The sequence below is a fragment of the Triturus cristatus genome, chromosome 6 (assembly GCF_964204655.1).
Source record: "Triturus cristatus chromosome 6, aTriCri1.1, whole genome shotgun sequence".
NCBI classification, from domain to species: domain Eukaryota; kingdom Metazoa; phylum Chordata; class Amphibia; order Caudata; family Salamandridae; genus Triturus; species Triturus cristatus.
Genome location: NC_140589.1, coordinates 466223658 through 466243480, shown reverse-complemented (window position 1 = coordinate 466243480; position 19823 = coordinate 466223658).

The following is a 19823-nucleotide window of genomic DNA, read 5'->3' as shown; positions in this document are numbered from 1 at the left end:
CAGTAGGGAAAGTGTTGGATGGTGTAGGGGTGCAATTTACTATTCCAACTCCAGGAAGGTGCCGCAGTAGGGAAAGTGTTGGATGGTGTAGGGGTGCAATTTACTATTCCAACTCCTGGAAGGTGCAGCAGTAGGGAAAGTGTTGGATGGTGTAGGGGTGCAATTTACTATTCCAACTCCAGGAAGGTGAAGCAGAAGGGAAAGTGTTGGATGGTGTAGGGGTTTAATTTACTATTCCAACTCCAGGAAGGTGCAGCAGTAGGGAAAGTGTTGGATGGTGTAGGGGTGTAATTTACTATTCCAACTCCAGGAAGGTGCAGCAGTAGGGAAAGTGTTGGATGGTGTAGGGGTGCAATTTACTATTCCAACTCCAGGAAGGTGCAGCAGTAGGGAAAGTGTTTGATGGTGTAGGGGTGCAATTTACTATTCCAACTCCAGGAAGGTGCAGCAGTAGGGAAAGTGTTGGATGGTGTAGGGGTGCAATTTACTATTCCAACTCCAGGAAAGTGCAGCAGTAGGGAAAGTGTTGGATGGTGTAGGGGTGCAATTTACTATTCCAACTCCAGGAAGGTGCAGCAGTAGGGAAAGTGTTGGATGGTGTAGGGGTGCAATTTACTATTGCAACTCCAGGAAGGTGCAGCAGTAGGGAAAGTGTTGGATGGTGTAGGGGTGCAATTTACTATTCCAACTCCAGGAAGGTGCAGCAGTAGGGAGAGTTTTGGATAGTGTAACTGTTATATTTTAGGTATTTCATTTAATTTTTCAGGCTAATTTGTTTTTCTTCTCTTCTCTTTTCAGATAATGTCTAGTCTGGAAGCTGCAAAGTATATTAAATCCAGGAAGGGCAAAAATTTATTAAACCATGGAGGATACATATATAGTAAGGAAAGAATAAGTTTAACTAGAAATCATTGGAGGTGTGTGCAATACTACACTACCCATTGCAGTGGCAGAGCGGTTACTGTTGATAATTTAGTTGTGAAAACCACAGAACATAACCACTCTGCCTCTGCAATGGAGGTAGAAATTAGAGAAACAGTGAACGAAATGAAAGCTATTGCAAGCACCTCCAATGATTCTACAGGATCCATTTTAAGAGAGGTTGCACAGCATGTCCCCAGTCATGTTGCTAGTAACATGCCTATAATTCCTAATTTGAGAAGAATCATTCAAAGACAAAAGCAGGCAAGTAACATTCAATTATCTACACCACATTCTTTCTCTGACATTAGAATTCCACATGATCTTTCTATTTCTTTTTCTGATGAACCTTTCCTTCTGCATGACAACGAAAACCCTCAGAAACGAATTCTCATTTTTAGTACCCCACGTAACCTTGCTAAGTTAGAAAGTAGTGAAATTTGGATGATGGATGGGACGTTTAAAAGTACACCCCATCCTTTCACTCAAATTTACACTATACATGCAAAAATTAACAATAGTGTAATTCCCTTAGTATATAGTTTGCTACCTGATAAGACTTCTGCAACATACACTGAACTTTTATCAGTGATTAAAAGTAAAACATCTCAAAGTCCTAGGAAAATAATTATTGATTTTGAATTGAGCATGATCAATGTGATCACTAAAACGTACACGGATACCCAAATTCAGGGATGTTTTTTTCATTTTTCCCAGGCATTTTGGCGTAAATTACAAAAAACATCCCTAGTTGCAGAATATTCTCGTGATAGCAAACTACAATTTGAACTAAAAAAATTAACTGCACTTTGTTTTGTTGCTCCCGATAGTGTGGACGAGTACTACACTGCAATTATAGAATCTGTTTATTATACGAGTAACGAAGAAAAATTGGCACCCATTTTAAATTATTTCGAGGACACATGGATTGGACACCTAAGCAGATTGGGTCGCAGGAGGAAGCCACGATTCCATGTGGAGTGGTGGAACTGCTACACGAGTTGTTTAGAGGGAGAAGCAAAAACAAACAATGCCATTGAGGGATGGCATAACTCCTTCAACCACACAATTGGCAAACCTCATCCAAACTTCTACTCTTTTTTGGAAACTTTGAAGAAGGAGCAAAGTTTTCAAGAAATGAGAATAGCCCAAACACTCGCAGGTAGTCTAAACCCACGAGTAACAGTCAAAACAAGGGAAATGTCTGAGAGACTATTGGCTATTGTACAACAATTTTCGTTGTGTGTGGCTATAGACTACCTGGAAAATCTTTCTAACATTCTTTCTTTCTAAAATTAGTTTTTTACTTACTTTCTTGCTTTGCTTCAAATTTAAATATTTTTCAAATTACAATTGGCATACAACGTTTTTTCTAAAACAATTTTCAAACAAACAAGTCGGGTCCTTTTTTTTTTTTGCAAATCTTCATTTCTAGCAAAACTACCAATGTCAACAAATTTACTGTTCCATAGTATTGGACCAATGTTTCAACATCCGAACGCAATTAATATAATTACAGAAAACTTCGTTTTTTATTTCCGACCTAAAAAATCACCAAAATTCAAACCAATCTAAATTGTACATGTCAAGCCATAATCCAAAATGCACATTGCTGCATAAACACCAATTTTTATTCAAACATTAATTCCCAAATTTTACGAGTACGCAATTTTTTTTAACTTAGAAATGAAGATCAAAATCACTTTTTTAAGTTCCGAAGTAAAGAAATAAACTTTGTGAACAGTAACTTTAAATTTTTTAACAGTTACATACATTTTTTAAATAAAAAAATAACTTTTCGCGACCCGACATAGGCATACATTAATGACATTATTGTGGACATGTTTAAAAACATTTAAAACATCAATTAGTTTTCCCGCAACCTCTCCTTATTCTTTCCTCACTATATATTTATCACTGTTAAAGGTTTAATCTATAATTTAAAGTGAAAATATTTCCTACCTGGACGCAGATCAGCTTCCTGCTGCTTCCTCCTCCGATGCTCTTCAAAATGGCGCATTACGTCGACGCTCACGTCATTACGTCATCGCGTGCATCAATATTTATAACGGACTACTTTATTTAACTAATCTGTAAATAAATGTTTAAAAATGTAATTAAAATATTTATATGTTTTCTAAAAAATGTTACTTGCTTTGCAAAATTAAATAAAAATATGGTTTATTTTTTAATGATTTTTCAATAAATAAATATTTTGAAAACATTTTTTGTTTACTGTTATTATTTTTTAAATTGTAATTTATTCTTTAAAAATGTTACTTTTTTAATGTAAATTTACTAAATGTGTTCCTTACCTCGACTCTATTGTCTTTTTCCTTCAAAACTTGCTCTTTCTTCTCTTTCTGATCCTTCTTTTCTTGTTCCGCGGGTTGTATATTCAGAAGCTGCCAAAATAAATGAAGGACAAATAAGCTCATAGACTTCAATGCAAAAGCGTGGGAATTTTTTTTTAAAGTAAGTTCTTTTTTTCCTGCTCTTTTTTCTTTAGGTATTAATATTTCTGAAAAGCATTTCTTATTACTCTTTTAATATTAAAAATATTTTTTTTAAATTTAAATTAAAATATACTCTTTATATTTTGATAAATACTCAAGTATTAATTTAATTTAAAAAATACTCTTTATTATTTGAAAAATAATCAAGTATTAATATTTTGTTAAACTACTCACACTTATATTTTTAAATTTAAATTAAAATATACTCTTTGTATTTTGAAAAATACTCAAGTATAAATTTAACTTAAAAAATACTCTTTTATATTAGAAAAATACTCAAGTATTAATATTTTGTTAAACTTCTCACACTTATATTTTTAAATTTAAATTAAAATATACTCTTTCTATTTTGAAAAATACTCAAGTATTAATTTAACTTAAAAAAACTCTTTTATAAAAGAAAAATACTCAAGTATTAATATTTTGTTAAACTACTCACTTTTTAAAATTTATATTTAAAAAAAAAACATTAAATTATACAATATATATTTATTTAAGTTAAAATCCCAAAATTAAAAAATGCGTTGTAATAGTATATGCGTTGTAAAAGTACTTACCATATAACATCATGCGTTGTAAATGCATGCGTTGTAAATGCATGCGTTGTAAAGGCATTTTCAAAGAATGCGTTGTAATGGTATATGCGTTGTAAAAGTACTTACCATATAATAGCATGCGTTGTAAAAGCATGCGTTGTAAAAGCTTTTGCGTTGTAAAAAATGCGTTGTAATAGCATAGCGTTGTAAAAGTTGCGTTGTAAAGGTAGTTCCCCATTTTGAATAGTTCGGTCTATTTATATCTAGTTAAAATTGGGGGTGCTATTCAAAATTTGCATTTTGTATTACGTTTTGTAGTACTACTGCATTACTACTGGAGTGCTACAAAATGCAATTATGCTATTTACAAACCTACTAGTGTAAATCTCTACCTCTTTTATATTTTTCTATGAAGAAGATTCTTACACATGTAAGGGACATGCACACATACAAAAGAGTAAGTCCACAGTTAGTCACAAACTACCCTTCTAAAGTTACTACAGCCAAAAATTGAACCAAAACTGCAGTAATTTACTCCAGCTCGGAGTAAGTCTAGTAGCATCACACATGGCAACCACTGGTATTTCAACTCCCTCCCATAGAAAATAAAGGAGACTGTGCTCTATTTTGGGCAACAGTTAACTGCCCTTTTCTTAAAGATGATATGATCCCAGAACTTACCTCTAATGTCAACAAGGCTACATGGGTAACTCATTTTTCCACCATTTTTAACACCAATTTACCTCCAGATGATAGTAGTGGACCTTGGTCCTCTATCCCGTTGGATGTTACCGCCACAGAAGTTATATTGAGTATTAATGCTAGCAAAGGGGGCAAGGCACAGGGACCGGATGGGGTCCCTATTGATGTTTATAAAGCTGTGCCTGAGATGTGGGGACCTCTGCTAGCTAATGTATTTAATGCTGCTGTATGCAATGGGGTGCCACCAACCTGGGAGGAATCTATTATTATCCCAATTTACTAAAAAGGTGATAGAGGGGATGTTAAGAACTACCGCCCTATCTCCCTACAAGATTCCTCTGTCAAAATTATGAGTAGGGTTCTTTTGGTAAGGCTGGAACAATGGGCAGAAGATAATGGGATTTTGGCTAGTACCCAGTATGGTTTTAGGAAGGGACGTGGAACCGTGGACCAGTGTCTAAATTTAAATCTCCTAATAGGGAAGTACACGCAGGCTAAAACGGGTTCCCTTTATCTCTGCTTTGCAGACTTAAGCAGTGCCTTCGATATGGTTGATCATTCGATTCTTTGGTCCGAATTGTTAGAATTGGGCGCGCCAGAAGGAATTGTCTTTTTTCTTGCCCAACTATATACCAATCTTCGAACTAGTATACGATATGGTACTAATGGGGAGTGTACAACGAAGTTTAGGCTTCGTCGTGGGATCAGACAAGGATGTGTTCTTGCCCCACTTCTTTTTACACTTTTTATTAATGAGGTAGATGTTGTTTTAAAGGGGGTGAGTGCTGATGCTCCTAAGATCAATGGCCTTGACGTACCGGTACTGTTATATGCAGATGATGCCGTGTTACTGTCTAGGACCCCATTAGGGCTTCAACGTTTGATGGATAGTTTCTCTATTTTTATTGAGAATAGGAAACTACTCATCAATAAAACTAAAACTTTTATCATGACTTGTGGGGCAGGGTCTAGGAGACCTCAATCCTATTTTTTAGACGGGCACAAGGTCCAACAAGTAGATAAATTCTGCTATTTGGGAATCACATCTGCAAAGGACAGTAGATGGTCCCATGAAACCACCAATGTGCGGACAAAAATGGCAAAAAGTGCCCATGGAGTTTTTAAATTTGCGGCTAAATTAGGGGAAAGACGTATAGGGGACATGCTACAAATTTATCAAGCACGTAGCGTGTCCACTGCCCTTTATGGAGCAGGGGTTTGGGGATATACATCGAACAGTACTTTGCAAGTGGAGGAAAATCTTTTTCTCAAAAGGCTTCTGTGCTTGCCTAAATCAGCCCCTAATGAATTAATCCATAGAGAGCTCGGGATTCACCATTTGTCCGATTTGATCTCTCCCTTGATAACTATCTCAATATCCCATGGCTAAAATATGCTGTCTCCAGTTTACGAGATATCTATGGTATAGATATTACTGTGGATTGCTATGCTGCTTCAGTTTTGTCAAAACCTGAGATGAAGAATATATTTATGACCTACTGGGGGGAGAGACGGAAGGTGAGCGCTGATCAACTAGTTACTTTTATATTTTATAATAAATTTGTGGATGGAGATGGCTATCAAATTTATCTCAGTAATGTAACTAGAGCATCTCACCGGTTTGTATTGACCAGATTAAGGCTGGGTATTGTACATAATCTGGTCGCCTTCCCCTCCTCTAAATTACATCCTGTTGGTCCCTGCCCCTGCGATGGCATCTCAGCACAAAGCACTTTACATCTACTTTTGATATGTAAACTGTACCATCATTTACGAATACACTTTTTAAAACCAATTTTTGTAAAATATGGTGTACGTACCGTGCACGATTCAATGAAACTGCTTTTTAATATGTATGAAGTAGATATTTATTTTTTTACTGCTACCTACCTTCTTAAATGTATTCAAGTGAGGAAAAGTATGATATTTTAATTATCAGGAAGGCTTAGTTGTATCATTGTACCCTGTAATTATGCTATATGGTGATGTTATGTTGTTTACATGTGCTTTGATGGTCATTTTTGCAATGTATCGAATAAAGCTTTATGACTGACTGACTGAGATAGTGATCCAAAATAAAAATCCATCAGAAAAAAGGTTAAATTAAATTTGTTTAAATATTAAAATATAAATACATTACATTTTTTGTTAAAATAGTTTATGAAACTAGTACATATTTGTAAGTAAATTATAAAATATCTTGATACTCTTTTTTTGCATTTAAAATTAATTTAAAAATGAATGATATTAACATACAAACAAATAACCTTTAATTAATTCTATATATTAGTTTTAATAATTAAAAATGCATAATAAACCTGCACATTTTATTTCAGTTGTTAGTTTATTTTTTATTTAAACTACAAAATAAGAATTTTTATTATATTTATTTTATTATATGTGCATTAAGCAAGGATTTAATTAAAAAAACATAAGAGCCCGAATACGATGTTGCTCGTAGTTACCGCCGACTGACCTCGTTTCGGAATCGGGACCGACCGACTCGCGATCAGCTGTTCCGCCTGACTGTTTACGATGCGACCGAAGACTATTCAGTAAGATTCCCATTGTTTCCTATGGGAGTTTGTGTTCTGCTCGACATCCGGCTGAAACACAGACTACTATGGGGAAATGGAGTGTTTGCGGAAAACCCTGCATCTTGTTATGGGCACCCCATGGTGCCTGTCACACAGTGCATGTTTTTACCGGAGGTCCCTTATGTGCCCCTCAGCCACCAACCACAGGCCTCAGGATGAAGGGGGACCTGCCAGGGCCCCAAAGTCACTTCTCAACAGCATTTTCATGTCAGACAGGCCAACTCTGAAACGATGTTGGAAATCGACATCATAATCCCAAGTCAGAAACTCTGTCCATAGGGCTGTAGGATGCGGATTCCGACAGACAAGGATACTCCGAGTGCCAGTCGGAACCGATTCGGAATGACCACATGGTTTACCTTCTGACCGTGAACATCGTAATTGGTCGGTCGGAAGGGTTCTGACACGGTCTAGGAGAATTTGACTGTCGTTCAGAGCCTTTCCGACCCACATCGTAATCGGCCCCTTAGTTAATATACATGAAGTATTTTGTTGTTAAGTAATACATTTGAAATAAATATATACAGTAACTTTTCATTAATATTTGGAATAATCTTTTGAGTCAAACTTTTTAAATCTTCACTAAACTGTATGAAAAGGAAATTCTGCTGTCGGAGTGGAGATCGCCAAATCATAATGTGTAGTAAAAACTTAAAATGTTGATTGAACTCCCCAAAAAATCCAAATATGTTTTTGATAAATATTACTGTAAATTAATGTTCTATATTTTTTTTAATGTAGAACTAAAGAAAAAATGCATGCTAATGCACTATTGACTCATTTTTTTATTAAAATCTTTAAATAATGTAAATATAATCCAATGAATTTAAATTATTTTTCTGCAGTTTAAAGTAAAAAATAAATTCCCACTGAAAGTTTAAAAAAAAGTTTAACATGATTTATGAATCATTAACATTAAATTATTTGTATTTAATTTTTTAACTATTTTAAATAAAATAATTACATGTAATATGGAAGGTAGTTGCAGTACCTGTAACTGGCCATATGTAGTGATGGATTTAATACTGGTTTTTTTTGTAGTAACTAACACTCATATATTTGGCTCCATCATCTTTTCAGGGAGTGGAAAGGTGCAAGTCTACACCTTTGAGAGATAACTTTACACTTGGATTTTGTGAACAGCCAAAAGTAGTAAAGGTACTCAAAAGTGTAAGAGTAAATTAAGTGTTGATCTACCCACAAGTGTAATTTACCTTTGTGAATAGCCCCACATATATTTTTCCAGTTGGGGTTTGGTTTCGTATGAAGTATGCTTATTTTGAATAAACCAGACAGGTGGCACTGTGTCTGCAACCACCTGTAAGTGCAATAATGCAGTGTCATTCCTAGCATCAAAAGCTATGCATTGTAACAGACTTCACCCAGCAGATTCAGAGACCTGTAAGAGTGTATTCCAGTTCCAAGTTAACTTTGGTAATCAAGGAGATGGTCCATAGAGTACCCAGAAGATCAGTGCACAATTAGTGCTTTTGAAAATATAAATATTGGAAAACAAATATTGTGATTCAAAAATATTGTGAATTAGAATATCATTGTCAACAATATAGTTTTTTTTTGCTAAATAATATAGTTTTCAAAAATATCATTTTTTTTAACGTTTCAGTAATATAGGGGGTCATTTAAGATGTCATTCGTAAATGCTCCGAATCAGGTCTGCCGAATTTTATTCAAAACCCATTTTTCCGACCGATTCGGACAGCTTTCCGAATTACCGAGTCAACTTGTAAAGGTCAATGGACCACATTTTTGACTGAGCGATTACGAAGTCAGATTCGGACAGCCTTTCCAAATCGATTCATTCTGAAATGGATATGCTGTCGGACTCTGACTTTGGGTTCTTGTAGCAGGCCCGCCTTCACCCAGAGCCTTTCGAATGGGGCCCGTGGGGGCACCCAAGGGACCCCTCTTTCCAACCATGCACAGTGTGGCAGGCACAATGAGGTGGCTGTCACAGAGTGCAAGGTTTTCCACAACCACCCCTGTTTTCAATGGGAGCCTGTGTTCTCGACAGAACACAGGTTCCCATTAAAGTTAATGCGAGTCCGACCGAACGATTTTGGGAAGCATCATAATTGGGTGAATGCATTCACAGAAACCGATTCGGTCGGAAATAATCCTGAAACCGATTCGGTCGGAAGAGTTTCTGACCGAAATCGTAATTGGCCCCATAGGTGTGAAAAGTATTGTTTTTTAATAATTTTAATGTCTTAGGTTAATGTTAATTTTAGTTGCTAGTATTGTTGGTATAACTGTTATTAATTTTATAAAATGTAGATTGTAATTTTAAGTCATTAAGTATTTTCTTTAAGATGTCATTATTAATTTATGAAGTTGTACTGGGTAGTTGAGTTTGTAGGGGATAGAGTAGGATGGTATTTAAATTAGATATCTTGATGGTAGTGTCTTGTTTTATTGCAATTATTTTTAATTGATTAGCAACTATGTATCTTTTTATTTTTTAAATGCTATATGGTATTCTGAATTTAACATTTTTATTATTAGTAATAGTATGTATATTTTAGTAGCGGATTGTTGGAGTATAGGGGGTAAGTTAATGAAAGTAAAAATAATAAAACATTATTGTTAATTAGTTTTTAATTACTATTTCATTATTTACTTGATTGTTTTTTTTTGTTTTGTAATTCTTTATCGATATTTGAAAGCATACGTATACGTATACATATAGGTACTGCACAATGTAATGAACATACACAAGTGGAATATTACAGATAGCGTGTATAGTAACCCATAACTTTCATTATTCATAGTGACAGGATATATTAGATAGAGTAAATCATAGTATGAGGAACAGAATTAAAGATGATCATTAAAAAAGTACTCGGTGGTTATAAATAGGAAACACTGCCTTTTTCTTATCCGGAGTAAGAGGGAATATAGGAAAGAAGAAGAAGGCAAGAGAAAAGGGGAGAAAGTAGAAGGTAGAGGAAAAAAGAGAAGGGGAAGGGGAAGACGCAAGCGCAGTAAGAAAGAAGAGAGAATAGAAAGGAGGAGAGGGAAGAGAAGAAAAAACAAAGAAGAAAGGGGAGAAAAAGAGAAGAAGATTAAGGCAAGAAAAGAGAACATTAAGGAGTCATGAAGAAGAGGAGCCCATACTTGTTGGAATATTTCCTCCCGGTCTTAAATTACACATTCATGGGATACTGTTTGATTCATTGCTACCATCCAATCCTCCTGTGAGGGGGGATTGGGCAATTTCCATTGTCTTAAAATAGAGATTTTGATAGTAGAAAGTGCAGAATGTAACAGGCGACGTTGTGGACTCGTAATGCCAATAGAGTTACCAAAGTCATGCAACAAGATAATGGGGGGTAAGGGGAAGTTGGAAAGGAAATGTCGCCCTCAGTGTATTCCCTACGTAAGTCCAAAACTATTGTATAGAAGGGCATTCATATATTATATGAGGGAGGTCAGAAATAACTCCTGTACATCTCCAGCACTTGGAATGTGGCAATAACCCTGCTCTATTCAATTTCAAAAATCACCAGTGACAATCATGTAAAGTTTTGGAAACACAAAATTTCAAATGAGCTTCCCTAGTTCCCTTATCTAGGGCTTCCAAAAATTTCGGCCAGGCTTTTCCTTCAATAGTAATATGTAGGCACTCTTGTCATTTCTCACGGGTAGCTTTGAGTAATGGACATTACTCCCTTATGACGTTCCCATGTAAGGAGATAGTCCAATATCAGAGGTGGGTTCAATGTCCAAGGATAAGGACCGAGGCATTGTCTCAAACAATGCTGCAACTGTGAATGTTGCGAAGCCTGATGCAATGGCAGATCAAATTCATCATGCAATAAGTCAAGGATTTCAGCTCTCCATTAAGTATTACTTGATCTAATGTCTGGATTCCGCTTGATTCCTAAAAGACGATGTGCTCGGTGCCATGCTTGATATGTAGCTTTCATCACTGGTTGTGGAGGGGACATTCATGGATTACGGGCTCCATATAGGAATACAAAGCAGTCATCTTGATTAAGTAGTGAGTGTTCCGTTGTGACTCATTGTGGAGGGTCAGTTGTGTCTGGGAGTAAATAGGCTAGTTGCGAGAGGTGTAAAGCTAAAAAATAATGTTCCCGAGACGGTAAACTCAAACCTCCATGGGATCGACGAGCTATTAATTTGGCAGAAGCTAAACGAGGACGTATAGAACCCCAGACAAAGGCTCGTATACGTACACCTACGCAACGGAGTGTAGACAGGGGAACTACAACTGGGAGCATGCCAAGAATATAAGTAAAACGAGGCAGGTTAACCATCCTTACAACCTGGACTCTTCCCTAAATAGAGAAACCCAAAAGAGACTATTTGGCAAAATCGGTTTCCATTTGTACTATGAGGGGTGATAGATTGTCTGAAACCATACCTTCTAATCCTCGGTTAATCAGAATTCCTAGGTATTTTAGTTGCGACGATTTCCAACAAAAGGGGTTCCACAGGCAGGTAGAGGCACAGAATGGCAAAGCAAGAAATGCCCACTTTCTAAAAGTGGCATATTCAAACTCGCAATTTAAAAACCGACTTCACTAAAAAATGTATTTTTAAATTGTGAGTTCAGGGACCCCAAACTCCAAATCTCTAGCTCTTTCCATTTGGAAGTTACATTTGTAAGAGGTTACAATGCTGCTCCAATGATACACTATGGGAGAGATAGTCCTTGCAATAGTGAAAACACAATTAGCAGTATATCACTATCAGGACATATAATACACACCAGTGCATGTTCAACCTTTCAAATACACTGCACCTTGTCTGGGGGGCTACCTTGGGGCTCCCTTAGGGGTGCCTTATATGTAGTAAAAGGGAAGGTTTGGGCCTGGCAAGCAGTTGCACTGGCCAGGTCGACATAGTAGTTTAACCTCTTCCATGCTCATGACGGCTCCCGTCATGACCACGCCCGCGATTGGAATGTTCAGCACGCTGTGGCGGAATTTGCGCCGCAGCGAAGAGGTTAAAACTGCCTACACAGACATTACAGTGGCAGGTTTGAGACATGGTTGCAGGGCTACTCATGTCAGTAGCACAATCAGTGCTGGAGGCTTACTAGCAGCATTTGATTTACAGGCTCTGGGCACACACAGTGCATTTTACTAGAGACTTACCAGTAAATCAGATATGCCAATCATTGATGCACCAATTATAGATACATTTTACACAGGGAGTGTTTGCACTTTAGCCCAGGATAGCAGTGGTAAAGTGCCCGGAGCCCTACAACTAGCAAAAACGAAATGCAGGACACAGTCAAAAACAGAAGGTCAGTAGTAAAAATGACTGGAGAAAAGCATGGAAAATATGCCAGGTCTAACAAAGAGAATGAAAGGAAAAAAACACTGATAACCAATACCACCTGTACATGTGGCAGAGTAACCACCAGAATGTTTCAGTATACATATATTAATGATAGGTGCTTTAGAGTGGCAACCGCTGTATTTGGATTCATGTGTTGGGTTTTAATTCTGTCTTCCGCATTTAGAGACAGATCTGGTGATCCTTGGAAAAATCACTTACTCGTAGAGTGTCTTCAGTATTTGGAATTTAAAGCAATATATTTGTAAACAGGTAGCATTGTTGCAAATGTTTTAATTCTGCTATTCGAATATGTAAATTCACAAAGCATGTGTGCAGTCTTGCAGCATCTCCCAATACAACCACGACCCATTAATGTACAACGTTCTTTATCTTCTCAGCTAGGTTGGTGGTGAACAAATACACAGCGATAATGCATGCTTTCTTATCGGGGTGTAAACACAGACATTACTGAGCCAGGGAGCTCATGTGGAGCATAGTAGGAATCCTAGGCAGCGCTAGTAACGTAGAAGGTGCAGCAGTGCTTCTCAAGTGTTTGTCTACATCTAAGCTCACTGGAAATGACTGAGCAAAATTATTGTTCAAAGGCTTCTACAGGCCACTCAAAAGTAATTCAAAAAGCATGGGAGAGCGTACCTTCTCCACGTACAAGAAATGGATATTCTGAAAGCCAAGGAGCAGACTTTCAGACATCTCTAGATGCCACATAGTTTTAGTGCAGAAGTGATATGTGATGACAAACTCATACTCGGTGTCTGCCCGTGCCTTATTCTCTGGCAATGGTACCGAGGGTAAAATGTAAATCTCTTTTCATTTCTAGACGCCCCTCTCTGAGAAGGAGACTTTCTAGTTAGGCAATTGAGCACAACGCAAACTTGATGTGGCGGAGGGAACATAACAACATATGCATGTGTAAAATAAAGTCACACATATGTCAAAGAGGTGCATGTATAGGGTTCTCTGTAAACACATTTTTACACTTTGGTAGATAGACATCCTGATCTTGTAGGTACATGTTCTCATCTTTCCAGAGGAGGTGTAGGCTAAAATCTGGAGCTGCCACTCCACCTCAAGAGGACAATACAAAAGGGGACAGAGAATACAACAGAACAGACTTAAGCCCTCATTCCAAGTTAGGTGGACCTGTACTCAGCATGGGAGATCCTATGTCACCCAATTCATAGTTCACCACAGATTCAGAAATATACTAGGTTAATCAAAATGTGTTTTCGCACACATCTTCCTACTGCTAAAAGCGTGTGTGTAGAATCAGGCCCAGAACCCAGCACTGCAAATCGTATAGGACCTGGATCAAGTATGTTTTCCCCTTTCGAGGAATTTCACTTTGAATGATTACTCATGTAAAGATACCGGCTTAGTGATGGTTACTGAGGTACAGATGCAGGCTTGGTGATGGTTACTGAGGTAAAGATACAGTCTTGACAATAAGGAGATAATGATGGGAGAGAAAATAATGATGGGAGAGAATGTGGCTTAAGGACCAAAGCTGCTGGCTTTGGAATTGGGGAATCAAGTTCTAGTCTCAGCATTGGCTCTACATACTGTGATTCTGGGGAAATCACTAAAGGCCTGATTACGAATTTGGTGGTCTGAGGACCACCAGACTCGCGGGGACACTGCAGTGGCGGTCCAGCCATCGTGCCACCGGAGGTCCAACCACCACATTAGGAATTGGGTGGTCAAACCGTCCTAGGACAGGTGGCGGCAGCAGGGAACTGCCATTCCCTGGAAGTGGTGTGGTGATCAGAGGCCGCAATATGCTTGTTGGGAGTCCAGCCAAGCATATTATGAGTTTCCTCTCTGCCGATGGTGTCATGGAGGTTCCTCCTCCATTTACACCCTGGCGAAGAGGAAACAAAGGGGGCCCTACATGGTCATCTGTGACTCCCCCGCATGTGGCTGTACACAGGGGCATATCAAATGCCTCCCTGTGTGCATGCACACTAGTTCCTGCACAGCATGCACTTTCGAGTCCAAACCGTGCAGCAACCTTGTTGTGGGGTCCTATTGCAGTGACTTTTTCAAAGGTATCGCCGTGGGACTGCCATGCTACCTGCCCACAAGGCCACATTTAAGACACAATCTGGCGGGTGGATGGCACCGAGTATCTGCAGTGCGGGGGGCGGCAGTGGCATACCACCAGATTCCACACCGCCTAAACTCGTAATCAGCATGGTAATCTCCCATGCCTCACAAACATTAAAAAAATGAGAGTGTTCTTGTGTAATGTAATGCGCTCCAATACCTTATAGTCAAGCTCTCGCTGTACAAAACTGGAAACAAAATTTAAAAAAAAAGATACCTGTTTGATAATGGTTACTCGAGTAAAGATAATGGCTTGATATGATATCTCTGTCCCCAGTAGCTTCACTTCTAATTGCCTGCCAACTCGAAATGGAGTTCTTATATTTCAAATCATTGCCTAAAATGCTAACAGAGCACAAGTGGGGTACAACAGCGCTCTCCTGATATAACACACTCTATCCTGCAAGTGAATAACATAATCATGCGCTGACGTGTTCCTTTGACTGACAACAACGATTGACCCCTGATGTTGAGGGGGTGTACAAGAACGAGCCAAGCACATCATCAAAAGCAGCAGATGTGGCTTTCCCATGAGTTTGTTATGCGGTGCCCCAATTAAAATGTTTGCTGTCACTCATGGCATATGTATAAGCCCCTATCGCCATCACAACGTCACTTTCAGTGATGTTGTGGTGGCGATGAGGGCTTCATCTTATTTACAAGGCAGTGTTAAGACACCTAACGTGGCTTAACGCTGCCTCGTAAATAAGGTACCCTTTCACACTATGCTTAGCGTGAAAGGGGTGGGCAGTGGGTGATGTGGTGGCCATTACACCGCAACACACATTGATTTTTACGCTGCCCCCCTATTTACAAGGGCAACGTAATTTGGAGGCAGCTCCAAAATTAAGACCAGGGAAAATTTGGTTTTAAGTTGGCAAAACGAGGAGAAATGCTTTATTTCTCTTCGTTTTTGCTTTTTCCATGTGTGCTGCCTTGTGCAGCACACATGGATAAAGCAAAATGCCTTGGATTGTTTATGTGCAGGAAGGTCCTCCTTCCTGCAGGTAAACAATCTTTAAAAAAATGACATTTTGTGACTGCATTAAGTAGCACACATAGAAGTGACAGAAGAGTTTATGTTGACTTCTATACCTTGATTTTTCTCTTTCTTATTGTAACCATGTTTGGTATATTCAGATTTGTTTGTTATTTTCTCTTGAAGGTTGTTTTTAGTAATTGCCTCATAACGTGTTACCTTTATTCTTTTCCTTCATATTCTTACAGATTTTTGGGATTTCTTTCTTATCCATTTCCTGCTTGTCTTATTTGGTTCCCCGTTGTGGTACGTTCTCCCTGATTGGATGTGTCATCTTCATTAGTGTGTCCCGACTCCTTGTACTTTTCTTCTTGTTCTCCCCTGAAGGTACGTATTACAGTTGTCAGTCCTCTTTTATTTTAATTTGCAGTTATATATATTTTTTTCAGCGGTTGGTATGTACTGTCTCCTCTTAGCGTCCTACCTATCACTCTTCCTTTTTCCTCTTTTACTTTTATACTACCCTTCATTTTACAATTCTCTTTCCCTTTTTCATTATTCTATCTCTCTTTGTTTATTACTGTTGATCATGTTGGTTCATATATCGTTCAAGTTATCTACATTCAGAGTAGTATCCTGGAATGCGAAAGGTTCTATTAACCCCCAAAAAAGGGAGAGAATCCTTTCTCATTAAGCCTCCTATAATCCAGATTTAGTTTTATAACAGGAAACTCATTTCACGGAATTGGAGGCTTTGAAGCTCAAGTGGGGTTGGGTTGGCTTAGTCCTTGTTTCCCCTACCTCCAATAAGAAAAATGGTGTAATTATCCTATGTCACAAAAGGTTGAATTGTTCTGTTGTTTCTCAAGACATAGATTCAGAAGGTAGATGGTTATTAGCTAAGTTACTTATCAAAAATATATCTTTGACTGTATTTAATGTTTATGGTCCGATTCAACCGGACTACTCCTTTTGGCCTAATATTACAAAAAAATGTACCCACTATAAATATGATTTTTTTATTCTAGGAGGTGATTGCAACCAGATTATGGATCCATTTATAGACCGCAAATCCCAAGTTCATTTCATGCCTCATAAAGCTCATAAGAAATTTCATAACACAATCTCTCAGACACACCATGTTGATGCTTGGAAGTTATGTAACCCAGATGTAACAGAATTTTCTTTTTTCTCCCTTCCTCATGGCTCTCTAACACGGTTAGATTACATTTTCCTCTCCAGACATTTATCCCAGAGTCTCATCTCTTCTTCAATTGAACCTATTGTAATTTCTGGTCATGCCCCAGTGATCACTGATTTTGATTTGCTTTGATCACAGCCCAGATCTTCTAGATGGAGGCTCAATAATTTTCTCTTACAAGAATCAATTTTTTCCTCTTCCTTCATCTCACTTGTTGAAGAATTTTTCCTCTTAAATGATGATCCGAATTCTTCCCCTTTATTGATATGGGATACATTTAAGGCTTCTGCCTGCGGTTTTCATTATAAATTTTGTCTTCAGGAAAAAGAAGAAATCCCGTATTCAACACAATAGTTTATTAGCCAATATTAAATGTCTAGAACATCAATTTTATTCCTCCTCCTCTGGTTCTAATTTACAAAGTTGTGTCCGTGCAAAGCAAGATTTAAACAAATTAACCTCTGACAGTGCCTCATCTATTCTTCTACCTAGTAGTGCCCATTATTATGGTGGACTAAATAAAGTGGCAAACATTTGGCTAATTACCTCAAACCTCGAAAAGAATGTGTGTTAATGGATTTCATTCAAACTCCAGAGGGAAAACATCTTTTTAAAGAACAAGATATTTTAGAAGAATTTGGGAAATTTTATAAATTCTTATATACGCCGGAATCTCCTGCATCTGCTTCTCTGATTGATACCCATCTTGCTCAAGTTACCTCTTTTATCCGTGGAACTCTTGATTTCAATGCTCTTGAGTCAGATCTCTCAAGTACAGAATTATCTAAATCTCTAAATTCACTTAAAAAAGAGAAAACTCCGGGTCCAGATTGTTTTACTGTTGAATTTTATTTCCACTTCTCAAACTTGCTACTTCCTAAACTTCTGCATCTCTTCCAACACTTTTTCAACACTGGTAAGGCAGATGGTACTTTTTTAGAAGCCACAATATGCTTAATCCATAAGGAAGATCGCGATCCAAACCTTTGTAAGAATTTTCGTCCCATCTCCCTCGTAAATTTTGATTATAACATTTTTAATAATTACTTGCTCTACGTCTCAGACCTCTTTTGCCTGCTCTAATTGACCCAGAACAATGCGACTTTGTTAAAAGCAGATTAACTTCTGATAATTTTCAGCTATTTTTGAATGTCCTAAATTGAGCTTCCACTCTGTCTTACTCTCTAGCTGCAGTTTCTATTGATGCAGAGAAGGCATTTGATATGGTCGACTGGTCTTTTTTATTCAAAGCCCTACACTGGCATGGTTTTGGTTCCAAATGTATCTCTCTTATTTCTTTACTTTATTCCTCCCCTAGTGCCTCTGTTTTTTCAATGAATGGACTTATTTCTCAATTTTTCTCACTACAGTGGGTGGTTCATCAAGGATGTCCCCTATTCCCTCTTTTATTTGTTTTATCTATTGAACCATTTTTTTCTCGTATGCATCAAAATTCTTCTATCTCTGGATTTATTTACGGGGATTCCCAATTGAAATTGCCAGTTTATGCAGACGATATTTTGCTCTTTATTTCTAATCCTGAAACCTCTATTCCCTCTGTATTGCAATAGTTCTCAGATTTTTCTTTGGTTTCTAGGTACAAAATTAATCATGATAAGACAGAAATCTGCATTTTGATTTGACTGGTTTCCGATGGAATAACTCTAAAATTAAATACTTATGAATCTGCTTTGATAATTCCATGTTAAACTCGGTTAAAATCAATATGAAGGTGGCCCTTGACCGTATATCTAAACTTCTTTCCTCCTGGAACCTTCTTTTCCTCTCATGGTGGGGTCTTCTTGATTCTATTAAGATGATGATTACTCCTATTTTATTATACATTATTTTAATGATACCCATCTGTATTCCTTCCATATATTTTAAAAAATGTGACTCCCTTCTCTCTAAATTATTATGGCACGATAAGAAAACTAGAATTTCCTTCAAACAAAACAAAAAAAAAAGTCTAGTGGAGGTGTAACATTTCCTGATTTTCGACTCTATCATAGGTTTTTTTGCCAGAAGCATGTATCTAAATGTCTTCCTAAAGACATCACCCCTTATACTCCTTTATGGGTGGAAGTGGAACGATCTTTGCTTACTCCTTTCTCTGTAAAGCAAATTCTTGCCTTTAATGCAAAGGCAAACATTACATCTCTTCCACTAATTCTCCACACATGTTCTTTACTAAGACCTCATTGTCAACTAAAGATATCTACTAGAGAATCTTTCCTACAATCTCCTCCTTGGTATAATTGTCTTATTAGTATTAATAATAGACCTTTATATCAGCAATCTTGGAGACTTTGGAGAATTGTTTGGGTCCAAGATATGTTTGACGGTATGATCCCTTGTTCTTTCCCTCATTTTCAAGCTACCTTCTATTGTCCAAGTTCTTTTTGGCAGAGGTTCTCAACTCTTATGGAGATTATTCTAGATGTCTTCTACTACTTCACTTCTGATGCTCCCCCACCTTTAGCCGATTCACTTTTAAAAATATTGCTGCTGTTTCCAAAGGCTTCCTTGATCTATAGACACCTTTCCATTCCTGATCCCGCCCGCTTAAACACAAATTTAGAACTTGCCTGGGAAGCTGATTTGGGCTGTGTGTGGACCATTGACTTCTGGAGCAAGATCTGGGCAAGATCATTAAAAGTTTCTAGATCCGCTTCTACAACCCTATCTATGTTTTTTCTATATCACAGATTATATATCACTCCTCTATCGCTAAAGTTTCACATACTAGTAATGATTCTTGCTGGTCCTTTAAATCCCCTTTAGCTGATTTGTTACATCTTTTATTTTCCTGTCCCAATGTAGCCTCCTTCTGGGTGGATATATGGTCTCTCATATCCAAAATCTTTAATTTACATATGCCCTTAGCTAACGGTATTCTTTTTGCAGGTAGTTTAATTG